At 40.6% G+C, this 14,822-nt stretch overlaps 1 protein-coding gene and 1 long non-coding RNA gene across 4 annotated transcripts in view; one reads left to right on the top strand and one right to left on the bottom strand.

Moving 5' to 3' along the window:
• The window catches only part of tpk1 (thiamin pyrophosphokinase 1), a 112,330-nt gene that overhangs the window by 23,035 nt on the left and 74,473 nt on the right, over positions 1–14,822 (bottom strand). The window lies entirely within an intron of this gene.
• Positions 5,497–13,518, top strand: LOC146567495 (uncharacterized). The gene is made up of 2 exons (XR_014893927.1): positions 5,497–6,329; positions 9,914–13,518. It is a non-coding gene; the product is annotated as an uncharacterized LOC146567495 (long non-coding RNA).

Below are 14,822 nucleotides of genomic sequence, written 5' to 3'. Positions count from 1 at the left end.
AATGTTCAACCACATACTGCAGCATTACAAACACGTGGCTTTAAAGCTGAAGAGCCCGGGTGCTGAAGTGGCCTGCCTGCAGTTCAGACCTATTCACAACTGTAAACCTTCAATACATCCGGAGACTAAAAACCTTGTAAGAACACCTGGGACTATTGTGAAGCTAGAATCCTAGAAAAGAATTGTACAACATGGCACAACATTCCTCTCCTAAAAACTCCCAATATTAATCTCCTCAGTTACAAGAGGAGATGATTTTGGACTGTCATTAAAAGAAGAGGGGCTGCTAGATAAACACTATAATGCACTGCTACCATCAAATTCAAAATGAGCTAATATTTTTGTTAATATGCTGCATTTTCTCAGTTTAATCATTGCAAATCATTGCATTCTGTTTTTAAATTACATTTCACACACCGTCCCAACAGTTTTGGAAGTGGGGTTGAAAATGTATGTGTGTGTGTGTGTACGTATAAGTGGCTGCACAGTTGCAAGCTCCTGTTAAGCTTCCCTACAGTTTCCATAATCTGACATTTTCTGCTGCATCAGCGTCCTAAAACATCAAACGAATGAGATGTTTGACAGGTCTCCTTCTCTTCCTCTCATATGTCATCTCCTCATCGCCTTTGCTTCTTTCCCAAAATTTCACTTTCATCTCTTTGCATTTCTTCTGACTCAGCCACTCTTACTCTACCGTAACCCTCTTTGTCTCTCTTCCTACCACAGCCTCTTCACATTTCCCCTCAGCAGATCATTCTGATAGCTGCACTTTTATGAATGAAAATAAGCACAGGCATAATCTATGTTAATGGAGCCTTAACTTGATTATTAGACACAATGTGTCATAATCATTTAACATAAATTTAACAGCAAGAGAGTTTTGAGCATGCTCAACTACTGCCATTAGATTCAGGTTGGATGCATTTCAACACCATCAGAAGATTTATAAGAATTCTTTTTGTGCTCGACCTCCATGAGTGTTGGTGCCAGTGCCAGTAAGGTGTTTTAGCAGCACATGGTGGCACAACACCTTACTAAGAGTTTTACAGTATAATTTTGTTGTTTTTTCACTCATCCCTTGGCTGTATGTAAACCCACCAGATAGAAGTACACTAAATCCTTATTTCTTTCCCCTCATCTTCAAATATACAATACCATTTCATCTCCTGAGAGGCTTGTAATGTAAAACATATGCAAGGAGTATTTTTCTAAACACTGAACAAATAAAGCAAACAGCCAGAGTTGGACAAATGTAGCGGTGAGAACAGCATTTCTACAGAAGATGAGCAGACAAGCAAGAGTGGAAGAAAGACACAAACCACAACAGGGCTGTTTGTGACCAAATATGTTTATGTTTATATATATTTCTAAAACAAATGTATTTTTAATATGTGGAAATAGTCGGTGTAATATACATAACCTTTATTACTGCAATACCTTTACCCATGTAATTTTTCTCAGCACTGTAAACACCTTCCATAAAGAAACTCACTAAGCACCATAAAGTTGGATATATAGGTATATGGACAATTACGCAGTTTTCATAATTTTACCTTGTAAACCACTGCAGCATATTTTAAACCAAAAAATAAAATGTGAATTTGTTGAAGTATTACATTAACTGTTGCAATCACTTTTATGCATTGCAACAGTGATTCAAAAAAGTTTTACAACTTATTAAGAAGTCATTTTATTCATTTTTAGTCAAAAATGGTCCTGTTTCCTCCTTCAAAGTGCTGAACTTGAATTTGTTCACTGGAACTTTCAATATGAGGTCTGAAGAAAGTGAAGGAGGTCATCATTAGATTGAAAAAACAAAATAAACCTATCAGAGAGAAACGTAGTTAAAGGCAGGGAATGCACTGACCAGCTCAGCGACACCAAAAGGCCTGAAAGACCACAGACAGCAATCAAAGCAGTTAACTACAGAATTCCTTCCTTGATTAAGAAAATCGCTTTTCAAAACTAGCCAGTTACAGAAATTTCTTAAGAAGGCAGTCATATAATTGTCAGCATTGTCCATAATCACAGGAAAGCCATGCTTAGACTTTGTTAGAAGTTATGTAAAAGAGCCTGTACAGTTCTGGAAAAAAAAAAATCTCTGGACAGATTAAATCAAGACCGGACAATCATCTGATTTCAACCCAGCCAAACCTTCTTTTAGGTTACTAAAGGTCAAAACTGTGGACAGAGACCAGCAAACAAGCAGCAGCTGGAGGCAGCTGCAGTAAAGGCCTTAGACCTTGGATGTTCATCAAAGTATGAAAAAACCTCTCCTATGTAGTTTGTCTAAATATCTTTGAATCAATAAAAATGGGAGACTTTTAATAAAATTGCTGTAATTCCTAAACAATTACAATGCAATACCTCTATCAAACCCCTTAAATTCAGGCCAAACCCCTGGACTTCAATTATAGCTCGATGGTGTACAGAGACAATAGTGTGTCAAATATTTGTTGACCTAAGTGTTTATGTATATGTATACATCAATAATAGCTTCCCCTTTATGAGGTGATAAAAATCAGATTTAACTAAAAATACATGTCATAATAAAAAGATGTTTTCGTTCCACGTTTTTTGCCCGGCTAGATGAACACGCACAGGAATCCTGTCTATCACATCAGACTCTATGGGTGCGTTGTATAACTGTGTCGGAGCATGTGACATATGAACATGAATTTTAAAAATAATTCAGGAGAAACGGTATCATTACAGAATATTGCCTCTAGCCATCATCTAAATCCCACAACCCATCTTAATGTACACACATAAGCACGAATACAAGCTCGTACGGCGTGATGCACAGACACAGCCAGCAATACGACAGCATATTTGCGCACACACACTGATGGTATTTACTGACAGTTTCCCTGGGGGGATTTTAGAGTTGATGATTGAAAATTAATGTAACATACAGAAGGTGATGAGAAGCTCAGCTGTCAGAGTATCTAGTAATGAGGGGAAATAGATACTAGGAGTGTGAGAGGGTCTGAAAAGAGGAGAATGAGAGCAAGCTGGAAGGTGAAGGGGAGGAAAGTAGCGAATAGGTAAATGAGAGCCAATATGCACTACAACAGTCATCTCATCTATCTCTCGTTTCCATTCTCTTCATATTTTATATATTCATGCCAAAGTACATTTTATAATGAATTAATTTAATTCATTATAAAATTGTACACTTGGCCCTATATTGTTAGATTTAGTACACTGCAGTCACTTGATTATTTAGCAGCCAAAACCCTCCTTTAGTATCATTCTCCGAGCCACAGAAATCTGAAGGCTTTTTCCTCTGCCTAGTGATATTGCAGATAGTTGTTTCACCTTTCTCCTTTTCCCCTCCTTGTGCAACAGGCTCAGAGAAACTTTATGGAAAGCTTGTGCATTCAAACTCTTTCTATTGAAATTCTAGTTGATGGGACTAAAAGTTTATATCACAACAGTGGCAAAAGACATTAACTGCCTCAGAGGACACAGTTAATCTTCTGCCATTCCACACTTCAAAAGCTACACTATGAAAAGCTGAATGAATGGACATGTATAAAATTTATACGGTAAGCTCGAAATGAGCATTTTTACTCTTCCGTGCTGACCACAGTCATGGCTGAAATTATTATATTTTCAGGTTCCCTCCATTCCAATCTTGTGAACATGATATCTCAGTAACGGTTGAAAAAAATGGGAATTTTATCAAATTTCTCAAAAAAACAAAAAACAAAAAAAAGAGTCCTCTTAAACCCAAGATAGAAATGATGGGAATTTGGTCATAGAGGCATACAACTGCAAAGTGGTAATACTAGTTTTAAGTTCTCAGACATCTATAGTAAAAGTCTGCCTTATTGATTGATTGATTGATTGATAATACTTTATTCATCCCGAGGGAAATTGGGTTAAGGCTGCCAGCCGTGCCAGCGCCATCTTACCCTTCAGTGTATATGTGATATGATCAGTGTAAAAATATTCTATTTTAAATATGCGGAAAATCAATTCAGTGTACAAAATGTCAAATTATAGCAAGAAATTACATAAAATGAAAGTGGGCCACCAGCACTACCCATGCCACGAAGCTCCCTGTGTGCACTTTTCTGCTGATGTTAATGTCAGTACCTGGAGGGAAAGAAATTCCACAAACTGACTTGCTGGAACATGGATCCTATTACAGTAAGACCAATTCTTTTACAAATGTTTGTAAAAGGCAGACTTGCATGGCTAGGTGCACGATTTTAAATGCTTACGGCAATGAGACTTTTTGTCCATATAGCGTATGTTTTCTCAATGGAACTTACTCTGTATGATAGTTTGAAGTCTGCAGACAAGCACCTCATCAACATTTACTAACCACTACTTTTTACTTTCCTTTAAAATGCCTGAATAAGTGTGGGTAAGCTGATAAGCTATAGGTTGATCACTGATTATCTGCAAACTGCCTGCAGAAATCTCAAAACACAACGCTTCTGCATGACCTTCAGATGCTGACTTTGCTGCCATCAGTATCTCCCTCCTGCTTGTACCATGGGGCACTGACCCATGTGCTCCTAAGTTCCACTGTTGACAGTCTGGTGTCAGCTGACCTTTGTATCTTAAAAGGTCAGCTGAGGAAAACAACAGAAGTACAGCTTCTTTCTTAACCCTGTCTGGTATCTATTCATGTATTTTCTTGGTGTTTCAAGATATCTGCCCCCCAATTATATGAGGTTGCACATGTACTGTGTCTTATCTGACATCAGAACAATACCAATTATTGATAAACTAGCATGCGATCATATTAATTTGGGCCAAGGCTATTTTGGCTCAATCCGTTCCTTGCCATGGAGTACAATAACCAGAAATATGTTTGCAGAATAATTGGATGGTTATTCAAATGTTTCTCTCTACAACATAACATTGATAACAATTGGATTCTTTAAAGAAACAGAAAAAATAACCCCTGGATGCAAAGAAAAAGAAAAAAAAAAAAGAGTCTCTTTTGGGCCAGCAAAGCTGCAGTGGCTGACAGCCTAAAACTCTGTCTTTATTGAATGATCATATATTTTTCATCATAGAAATGCTTTGAACCAAAGTGTGGAGTATCATTTCAATGGACTTCTAAAGAGTCATAGTGTCACCAGAGGCTGGCAATGTGGTGGCTTGGACTTCCCCGAGCAAGTTGCAATGAAAATTGTGCACAAATTTACACAGAAAATACAAACACACAAACTGAAAGAAAAGGGTAATATAAGACTCACTGTTGCCAGTGTTAAGAAGCAGCATTTAGCTGCATTCACATTTCCATACAGCAGTTATTCAAGTAGCACAAGTCCTCTACACTATGAGCTTCATTCACCCATTCAAACATATTCATACAAGCACTCTATGCCAAAATGCTTTCTATCTAACATTCACACACATTAACACTCCAATGAACACATCAGGAGCGACTTGGGGTTCAGTATCTTGCCCAAAGATACTTGGGCGTGCAGACTGGAACTGCAAGGGACCGAATCACAAAACTTCTGTTAAGTCTAATTGTTGAATGTTGCCATTGTGTTTCTTAAATTTGTACAGTCTTAGTTTAAGCAGTAGGATCAAAGCCATTCCTTTGATCCTGACCACCTCTCCAGCCACTCTGTGCTGGGGGAGGTTTTATTGTAGATACATCCTAACTTGAAGATCTGTTTGATGTTTGGTAGAGCTTCCTACCCTTTGTATGGTTTCACTGTGTTATCTTTGGTAAACCATACATTGGGTGTGGGGGAAGACTACCCTCTTTATGACCAAGGATGTTGTTCCTGCTTTTAGGTTTTATGACCCTTTGATCAAACACACACACACACACACACACACACACACACACACACACACACACACACACACACACATTCTCACATAACACCCACACACACACACTTACATACAGTGCCTTGTCTTTGTAACCAAAGGGGGTTGCAAGGGGAGGTGTTTTGTAAACTATTGTTTGAAGTTTGTCAATAAAAGGCGGCGAGAGGAGGCCACCAGCGTGGTCATTTCAACGTGCTGGTCACAGACGAGAGGCCTCCCTTGCGCAAGAAATCGATCGAACACTGTTGCCTTGCTTTTCTTTCATGGGAATAAGTCCTGGATACAGCGGGGTCTGAGTTTAGACCCAACATTTTTTGGTCCTTCGGAGCCGGAGCCTAACACATTGCATCCACCGAGGAGAGGGAGAGGACGCCACCGCAACGTCTGGGATGATTGACGTAAAGCCCTGGTGTTTTTGGCTTGCCACCAGGCCGGGAAGTTTGCGCCTGACCTCCCCTCGGGATGGATGACGATTGACGGGATCCAGAGACTCTTCCCATGAACGTAAACAAACAGTGAGTACAGAAGGCCTTAGAGAGCGTCTCTATAACCGTGTGAATGAATGTGGGATCCTAGATACGCGTCACCGTGATTCTGCGTGAAACGTTTGAGTCCCGGGGAGCGCTGGTCACGAGAGCGCACGTGGACCCAAAACAATAGAGAGCGGCTACGGGCTGTGCGTTAAACGTGAGTCCGGGAGCGCGCTAGCCGCGTGAGAGAGACGCAGGCTTCTCCGCCGTTTGGGGCGTAGAGAGTTCTCCGCCATTTGGGGCGTGGAGAGAACCTAGGTTCAGAGTCCGGAATCTCCGCCATTTGGGGCGTTGGAGAGTGTCCGAAGGTTGAATTCTCCGCCATATGGGGCGTTTGAGAGTTTTCAACAGAGAGCGCTAGCTGTGCGTGCAGACGCAAGCGATAGGCCTATGTTGTGTGTGTGCGGGCCAGACGTGGTCTGCGTGAGTGTGGCTGATTGTTGTCTTGTAATGGAGAATAAAATGTGTAAGTCTGCCTTAGAAGGAGATGTAAAATTTATGCAGAAAGTTTTACCAGGCAGCACGCAGTATGTAGGTTGTTGGTATAAGAAATGTGGATTTGAAGGGACATTAGTGGAAGTTCAGTGTAAAATGCTGGTAGAAAGAATAGCTGTAAGTGTAGCAGGTAAAACAGGTAAAGCGAAGCAGAGGAAGGAATTGCAGTTAGCAGTTGCTAAGTTGTGGCTGGAGCAGGCTCAGAAGAGGAGAGAAGCACAGAATGTTAAAAGAGCAATATTGCAAGAAGTAGTTGTGAAACCTGAGGATGAAACTACAGCTCAATCCACTGCAACTACTCTAGAACAACACCATAGAAAAGCATTAGAAAGAGCAAGAATGTTAGCAGAAAGTAGAGTCAGAGAAGAGCGTGAGAGAGCAGAGGCAGAAGTGGAGGAGAGATTAAAGGCATATTAGGAGCAGCATTGAGTCCAAGACAGACTTGGCAGGGTAGGAAACAGAAAGTAAAGTTAGTGAACACAAACGTTACAACTACATATCCATCCCTGACACAACACAAAAAAAAAAACAAAAAAAAAAAACAAAACATATGGTGTTTCTGTAACAGAGTGTGAAGATGAAGAAAGTTTTTCTCCTGATCAATTCCATGAGTGTGAGAGTGTCTGACGTCATGGTGTGTGTGAAAGGTATCCAGCTGGGGCAGACGTGATTCTGCATGTCACCTGCCCAGTGGACAAAAAGAAATAAAATAGTTGTGTGGATGAATGATAGCACGAAGAGTGTTTGGTGTTTCTCAGTCTGAAACAGCTGTAATGCTATTTTCTGTTTTGGAGAAAAGTACAGTTAAAGAAAAAAAACAGAGAGATGTGTGTTGTTTTAAGCAGTGATGAGAATAATGGAAGTGTGATGAGAGATGAACACAAAAACATACTGAAAATGCATTAACCATACTAACCCTACATGCATATACACATACAATGATACTCATGAGACCAGACAGCATCTTAAGCATGAGATTCTGTTTGTCATCTTGTCCAAGTCACTAGTAAGATGAAAGTGATACATAGACTAGTGGACTGAATATTATAGGAGGACAGATGGTTGCATCATAGAGGAGGAAACAGAATGCTGATGAGAGGTCTTAAATGAGTGAGTTGAGTGAGCTGATTGTGAGTTTCTGGTGTGTGAAGAAGTTTTACCATGGCACACATTTAGTTACATGAGAACTAAAACTTATTATGTGCTAAGACAACAGGGTTATGCTGTATGTTGTGTGTATGGCTGATTGGATGAATGTTTGAGATTAAACTGGCTGTTTGATTTGTCTTTTGTTACGATTTATCCCCCTGGCATGAAGAACACGTGTCATGATTTAAACAAGGCCTATCTTTCCTTTATTTTCTTTGATTTCTTTTATTTTCTTTCTTTTATTTTGTTACTTTCATGGTGCACTGAAAGTTTTGTTTGATGATCTCTGTTGAGCAGATCTGCACGATTAGAATCGAAGCGTCGTCGAGAAAACTGTTGCAAAGTGAGCTTCTCCAAAATTAAAATGGGCTCTTATTTGGGACAATCAGGAAACAAATTCCTGTCCAAAAGGATTCAACGAGGAAATCCAGTCTAAATTATTTTTCTTTTTGAAATGACGTTGTTTTGCTGAGCGTGGAAACGAATGCGACGATAATTTCCACAATTAGCAAAAGAAGGAATCACTGAGTGAATGAGTAAGAATTTTAAAATAAATCGGGAACTGACTGACTGACTTAACACCATTGTGTGAAGTCAACCCCCACTTGACAAAGGTGTGGATGTATCTCTGTGTGTGTCTCTGTTACAGGAGCAGAAAGATGATAGCAACATCTGAGGTTGCGTGATGGTTTAACCTTTTAAATGCCATTTTTATGTTTGTGAATCTATCAGAGGTGTGTTATTCATGGGCTTGTGGTACTCACAGAAGTTACTGTGAGAAAGTGTGTACACACCTGCGCAGCGCTAACATTTGCATTTTTTCTTACAGCATTGCAGTTTTTCATGTGATTTGATGATGTGGTTTTTAGCAGAACAACTGGTGGATGTTTGTTTCTTTATTACAGGTTTTGTTTTCTTTAAGAGTGCATGTAGCATTCAGCAGAAGCGGACAAGTGACATGAGTAAAACAAATAAGAGATTACGATATTTATGGAATAGTTTATTATGGGCTCATTTGCTGGCCACTTTTGGACCCATAATAAATATATGAGTGGAGTGACTTTGCTTAAGAGAAGTCACCGATTACATTAATGTTAACTGAGCACATGGGATGATCCATGTTTGAGGCGAATTATGGTAACAATAGTGATTTAATGATTTGAGAAAACCTGCACATGACACTTGTCTTGCTGATGCTGAATGCTTGTTACCCTTGTGATATACTTGTTTATAAGTGTGAAGTTTGATTTTACTTCCAGATCTTGTTTTCCAGGCCATGATGGTGAGTATGCAGGCTCCTGGTGGAGCCAGTTTTTAAGACAGGGATCCAGGTTTGGTGAGTTGACGCATGAGAAGTGTCCATGCGTCAAGAGGTGGGGTCCAGAAGTAACATTAAACAATGTTTTCTATTATTGTTGCAGTGATTTGTGTGATTAGCTGTTTATTTACAAGTATTAAACCTATGCAAGTGGTGCATCCTTGTTCAGATGAGGCTTTGATGGCCTATAAGTGAAGTTCACTGATTACAATGTGGAATAACATTGAGATGTTAAATAATTTGGAATAAATTATGGGAAAACGTAGGAGATTAATGAGTTTAGAATAAACCTGCAATGATACTTGTCTCTGTGATGCTGAATACTTTATTACTCTTATGATCTACAGTTGGTTGCAAATGTGAAGTTGTTTAAATTTAAGACTTTGTCTTCTGTGATACAGGAGCTGGGAGTTAAACAAGCTGAACATTTAAGTGCTGATTAATGTTCTTACACAGGGTTACAGCTTGGAGTGAAGCTGCTCCAAGGGACAAACCCTGGAGATTGTTTTAGGGAGACTGTGCAACACTCTTGTACATGTCTCATTGGGGAGTTGACACATGGCGAAAGCCGTGTGGCGAGAGGAGTGTCATTTTTTTCAATTTGTAGATGTCGTGAGGTGCCATGATGAGAAGGAGAGACTGAGAGGATCGTCCACAAGATGGAAGCTGAGGCCTGGAGGGAGTCTTCAGGAGGATCGGAGATCACCTTCAGCACAGAGAGCTGTGCTACTGGGCTTCCAAAGGATTGTCACAAGGAGACTTTCAGCGTTGGAAAATGGAACCTGAGGGAGCGTGCCAAGCTCCAAAAAGTGACAGCGCAGAGGAGGTCCAGCGATGGACTTGTGGTTCTGTGAACAGCACAAATGCCAGGTGACTGTAAAATAACTAACAGCACTTTTTCCACAAGTGAAGCCAGTAACTTACTATCCTAAAAGATTAGCTCTAGTTGCTCGTGCTTTACCTCCATGCGTGAGATCAGTATGTGCAGCAGCTTAAGCTGTACAATGTTTCAATAGTTTATTTCACCTTTTGCAATTGTTAGTTCCACACGAGGTAGATGTTTACTATTGCAGACTAAACTTACATTTCTGTCACCTACAAGACACTTGTCTTTAATGTTACTGTTACTCTCACAACCACACATATTACCATAAAGTGGTGCAGAATTCTGAATCTGTCAAACCCTTTTTGCCAACGGAGGAGGACACTTCTCATGAGTGTAGAGAGCGCGAGGAGAAGACGTGTAAGCTGAGGGATGACTTAATAGATGTGCCACTCGTTGAGGGAAAGGTTTGGTTTGTTGATGATTTGAGTTTTACAACAGCAGAGGGACAGACTAGAACACGTTTTACTGTAGCTGACAGTGAGAGAGAGTTATCTATGTAGGACAACTAGCATGTTTCATGTTTGCTTGAGCAGCAGAGATGCTAGCTTTAACGGAAGCGTGTAAAGCTGTAGAGAGACAATATACACTGATAGGTAGTATACATTTGCTACTGTACATTTCTTTGTAGTGCAGTGAGTGAGACGAGGTGTGACAACCTCTACAGGGAAACCTGCAGAACACACCAAACTCTTGCAAATTCTGCTGGATGCAGCGTTATTAACCAGTGGAATTGCCGTTTGTAAATGTGCAGCACACATGTGAGGGAAAGATCCGGTTGCATTAGGGGAAGTTTTTGCAGATAAGATCGCAAAAGAGGCAGCTTTAGTTAAACATGGTGTTAACCTTTTATCAGTACAGCATTAGCAGACATGCAGGCCCACTCACCTACTGCAGGACAATAGTTGTGACTTACAGAGGGAGCAAGCTTGCAGGATGATTTTTTTATCTGTGTGATAAACCAGTACTGCCTAATAATTTGTATAAGACTGCTGCTATTTTGAGCCATTGGCTATGCCATGTCTCAAACAGGAGGGAGATGAGCAGTCGTTATACTCACTCTAGGATTATTAAATACTTTAAAAAAAAAACTTTTGCAGACAGTAAAGTTAAGATTTAGGAAGACAGGCAGGACATGGTTAGACTGTATAGAATAAGTACATGAGGATTACTCCAACAGAGAATGGTCTGACTCTTTGAGATTACACATGTTAGAGCATTTAGAGTTCCAGTCTTCTGTAGTGATGATAGAAAAGCAGAAGAGAGAGCATATTAGCAGATTAGATGCTTGAAAATGTTTAAAAGTAAAGTAGTCATGAGAACAAATGATCTGCCAGATGATTCTGTTTCTTCGCAGGAGCAGAGCCTGAAGTCTGGAGATTGGATGATGATAAGGCCATGGAGAGGAAGTGCTGGTCCAGTCCATGGTGGGAAGGTCCATATCGGATGCTGCTGACGACGACCACAGCAGTGAAGATTGCTGGAAGGAACACTTGGATACATCAAGCGCACTGCAAGAAGGTGACACACATCCAGGCCAGCTCGGAGTAAGTGGCAGGAAGACCGGGAACAAAGGGGGGGAAAGCCTCCAGGGCCCCTCGTCTCAATCCGGTGAAGAAACCAACTGAGCCACAGGTACTCATCAGAATGGCTGGGAATGTGCTGTGCATCTTCTTGTGCCTGTGGACCCTGAGTGGGATGACAGGAGCGCATTGGGACAGAGCAAATCACACCCAGTACCCGCATGGGTTTTCAACCAACTACTGGTGGCAGTTTAAGAACACAACCGGATAGTATCACTTGGAGCGAGACAGTTTGTTTGGTTGCTTTAGCAACACATCCAGGAACACTGCCAACTTTTCAACTTTCCAATTCCTCATAACCTGAATGGAAGGTTGATTCACCAGTAGCTGGGAAGGTGAACTGCTCTGGTGAGACAGACCTGCTCGTCTGACTCAAAGAATATGACTTGTTGCAGGACATTATACAGTTAAACGAACTGGAAACAGGCCAATTGCCTATGTGTACGAAGGACAATGGATTAGCCCAAGTTGGAGATTAACCATGGAACATGGTAACATCACTTATTCTTTTGTCTTTTGCAAGAAGGATGTAAACAGAGAAGCCTTTTGTCTACATTTACATCATGAACACTTGAGGTTTTGAGCCAAGAAGATCAAAACAGCTTGATCCAATTTCCTTTACAAAGCTTTTTCTGTGGTGACAACAGGACAGGAGAAGAGTTGTAAATGCAGATAATTCACAAGTTGACTCTAACCCCCACAGGATGCCTACAGTGAGAAGATTTGGGGGGTTGATAGGAGTCATAAAGAAGGGTGTTGACCAGGCTGCAGCTTTGAAGTTAGCTGAGAGCCACATGGACAAACAATAAAGTCAACTGATGCGTTTAAATACCTATGTCTGTATACAGGTGGATTGTAGTGACATATGATTTTTGAGAATGATGATTCTTCTTGTTTGACCTTTGACATTCAGTTGTTTACTTGAAGAAATACATAATGAATTGCACGACAGGAGTAGATCCGCCACAAGGCTGGATAGCTTGGTTACTGTCTGGTCCTTGGTGGCATCTTCTTTTGAAGATATTAATTCCTGTTTTTGAACTGTTGATACTGATTTGCTTATGTATAGGATGTAGTTTACTGTGCATGAATGAAATCTACACTGACACTGTCTAAACAAAGGGTGCATAAGTTGAAATTTAAGAACAATGACAAAAAGGAGGGAAATGTTAAGTCTAATTGTTGAATGTTGCCATTGTGTTTCTTAAATTTGTACAGTCTTAGTTTAAGCAGTAGGATCAAAGCCATTCCTTTGATCCTGACCACCTCTCCAGCCACTCTGTGCTGGGGGAGGTTTTATTGTAGATACATCCTAACTTGAAGATCTGTTTGATGTTTGGTAGAGCTTCCTACCCTTTGTATGGTTTCACTGTGTTATCTTTGGTAAACCATACATTGGGTGTGGGGGAAGACTACCCTCTTTATGACCAAGGATGTTGTTCCTGCTTTTAGGTTTTATGACCCTTTGATCAAACACACACACACACACACACACACACACACACACACACACACACACACACACACACACACACACACACACACACACACATTCTCACATAACACCCACACACACACACTTACATACAGTGCCTTGTCTTTGTAACCAAAGGGGGTTGCAAGGGGAGGTGTTTTGTAAACTATTGTTTGAAGTTTGTCAATAAAAGGCGGCGAGAGGAGGCCACCAGCGTGGTCATTTCAACGTGCTGGTCACAGACGAGAGGCCTCCCTTGCGCAAGAAATCGATCGAACACTGTTGCCTTGCTTTTCTTTCATGGGAATAAGTCCTGGATACAGCGGGGTCTGAGTTTAGACCCAACAACTTCCAATCAGTAGATGGCCTGCTCTAGCTTCTGAGCTACAGCCACCCAGAAAAGAACAAGCATACATCCCCAATGTCATCAAAGATCAAGATCCCTGATCTAAGCCTGAAAAAGATATCCACGCTTAATCACATCCATTTTTACTAACCAAGAGTAAATATAGTCTCTACTGCAAAGAGTATTTATTTCTTTACAAAACAGTTTGAACTACTTTTTCCAAGTAGCTTTAGATAACCAAAGCAGACATCTCCCTAGAGTAGCTTTGCTGAAGTTCAGTGTCTTCAAGTGAAGCAATTGGAAGGTTCCAAAGCTATGATTTCAAAGTAGCTTCCCCAACGCTGACTGTTGCTATATGAAAACTCATACATGCAAAAGGAAAACATGTGAGGACGGGGGAAAAAAAAACATAATTTTTTGTTTCATATTCAGGTCCTTCCTTCCGACCCCACAGGGAAATCATTACTTCTATCCTTCTAAATATGCATGTTGTTAATTATGCATCTTGTTATCACTGGCTAATCTGCATACTCTCATGTTTAAAGTCCCTCTCATTACCATTCAGAAGGCCATCTCACAGGTGTGCTGAGTAAATATACAACACACAGTAGCTGATTAAAAAAAAACACGCGCACACACATGCACACACGTGCAAACAAACAACAAGTTTACACACGGTCCGCATTCACGCTCGCATATTCAAACACAGGGACATTTTAAAACAAGTGGAGACACATGCGCCTGCTCACTCGAGTGTATAGACTCCCAGAAACATACACATGGACACGGAAACAACGAGAGTGGACATCAACCGAGTTGCAGACATATTACGCAACCCCGCTGACAGAAGGTTCAGGTTTCCCTCCTACGGGTGGCTGTTTGTTTTGTGCCAACTCATTAAGTACACAGCTGGCCAAAAGAGTTGGAGTGGGGTAAGACCACATGGGTCCTCAGATGAGGATTGGATTTCAGCAAAATATTTAAGAATATAAAAGGCTCTCTGTCACATATTAGAACATACGTGTAACACTTAAAAGTAGGTAAAACCGCAGCTTGATTTGACTGAAGCAAATTAAGCATCTGTACTTCATAGTAGGGCTGCTCGATTATGGCAAAAATGATAATCACGATTATTTTCACTGAAATTGAGATCTCAATTATTTGACGATATTTATTTAACCCTTTAAGACCTACGATAGAACCAAGTCCGTCAGAGCTTATATTATGTTT

Source organism: Mchenga conophoros, linkage group LG9, assembly GCF_057382185.1.
Source record: "Mchenga conophoros isolate Kocher_MC1m ecotype Shallow Benthic linkage group LG9, M_conophoros_male_GT1.1, whole genome shotgun sequence".
Taxonomy (NCBI): Eukaryota; Metazoa; Chordata; class Actinopteri; order Cichliformes; family Cichlidae; genus Mchenga; species Mchenga conophoros.
Note: the sequence above shows the minus strand (reverse complement) of the source record. Positions and strands in the feature narration are given on the sequence as shown.